The following is a 1,998-nucleotide window of genomic DNA, read 5'->3' as shown; positions in this document are numbered from 1 at the left end:
TCTACCACACACAGGCAGATACAAATTAAGAAAAACAAAAAACAAAAGCTTATGTCACATTACTTTTACTTGTTTCAGCCCATTTACTTTGAGTCATGTACTGTTTTTCTTGCAGCTACTGGTTTCAATAGATTTCTTCTCCATGTGAAAATCCACTTGCACAGACCTTTATTATTGTTACATTGTCTTAAAGGTTATGTGATATATTTTATAGTTTCTTCTCTCTTCTGTGACAATAAACTGAATATCTTTGAGTTGAGGACAAAACAAGACATGTGAGGACGTCATCTTGGGCTTTGGGAAACACTGATCCTCATGTTTCACTATTTTCAGATGGAAACTTGATGTTAACTGTGGATATCACAGTCTGGAGATGTAGCATGCCTTTATACAACAGTCTAGTCTATAAATAGAGCTCCAGTTCAGCCACTGGTGCTGCCCGACGAGTGGCTGTCCTGACTCATGCACTCCACTGCAGCGTCTGGTAAATCCATAATGATGCTCTAGTCCAATCAAACAGGCTTCTGGGGAACAGAGACCATGTGTGGTCTAATGGTCATCCATTCATTAAATATGACTTCACCACAACTGCTATACTACTCTAGGGCTCAGTGAAGAATGAGAGGAATGTGTGTAGATGGATAGATACAACACAATTTGCCCTCATTTACACCTGGCATTAGAGTGAATCCCTCAGTTCCATCCTTGGGCAGATTGAGGCCAAGTCGTTAATATTTGTGTTGTCCTCCCGGGTCAAAAACTTACAAAACATTGACATTTTTGTCCCTTTTTCAGACTTTCTTTTTAAAGTTTTCACTAACACCACCTTACTACCACTAGTTTTACACTACCTTTTGAAATTCATGGTCAATAACACTCATTTATATAGAATTATACCTAATATTTGAGTTAAAACAAGAGAAATTATGAATTATTTTGACTAATAGTTAGGATCAGAGGAACGTACAGATGAGTTCCAGGAATGAAAAGTGCGCTGTAAAGAATCAGTCCATTTCTGTGGTTATTTGGTTCAAAAGAACCCCATATTTCAGATGTAGACATTTTTAAAGGGGTCAAATTTGACCCGCGGACAACAGGAGGGTTAATGTGAACAATGAGTCAGATAAGGTCGTAGCTGAGAACTTCTGTTTAACCAATGTTTGCTCTTGGCTCATAAACCTGTGCCCCACCTTTACAGCATGAGGAAACCTTTATCTCAGGCTTATTGTGTGGAGTTACTGTAATAAAAGCCTGTAGTTTGCAGCATGGATTGTATTATGAGTAACTCTTTACTGTAAAAGGTGATCAGACACGGGCGTCAGATACTGCAGTGGGCAAGGGGCATCGAAGGAATGGCAGAAAGACAAACAGTGTACTAAACTAATGACAAGCACTCATGTCTGAAATACCTTCCATCCAGCAGCAAGGTGGTTGATACTGTGCTCCAATGATGTGTCCAACGTCCGCTGACTGGACACTGGAGCATGTCCAACACAAGAATGGATATACAACTCTCCCAGTTGAGTCAGTACTACACATAATGAGACGCGATAATCTGCAACAACAAAAATAACAAAGAGATTACAATTTAAGGCCAGACTCTGAAGGCAAAAAACATTTTTGATATATTTAGAGATTTTTGGGCATGACATGACTTCTTTGAAACCAGAAGATATTATTCTATTACACTTTGGCCCTATCTTGCACCCGGCGCAGCGCAGCGCAAAGACCAACGCAAGTGTCTTTGAGATTTTAAGACCGCCCAGCCCCCATGTCTCTTAAATACCGAATACACCTGCCCCCATCTGTGCGCCCATGGGTGAGCTGATCGTACAGGGCGGTGTGTTCAGGTGCATTCTTGGCGTGTTGTTATCTCGAGGCAGCGGGAAGTGATAACGCCATTGACCAACAAAAACCTGGTCTAAAGTCAATAGTGCAGCATTTCATTTGCTATTTTACAGTGCATTCAAAAAGAAAAAGGGGGGGAGGGGGGGGGGG

The sequence above is a fragment of the Etheostoma cragini genome, chromosome 22, assembly GCF_013103735.1.
Source record: "Etheostoma cragini isolate CJK2018 chromosome 22, CSU_Ecrag_1.0, whole genome shotgun sequence".
Classification (NCBI taxonomy): Eukaryota; Metazoa; Chordata; class Actinopteri; order Perciformes; family Percidae; genus Etheostoma; species Etheostoma cragini.
The sequence above is the reverse complement of the archived record's forward strand: the minus strand, read 5'-3'. Positions refer to the sequence as shown.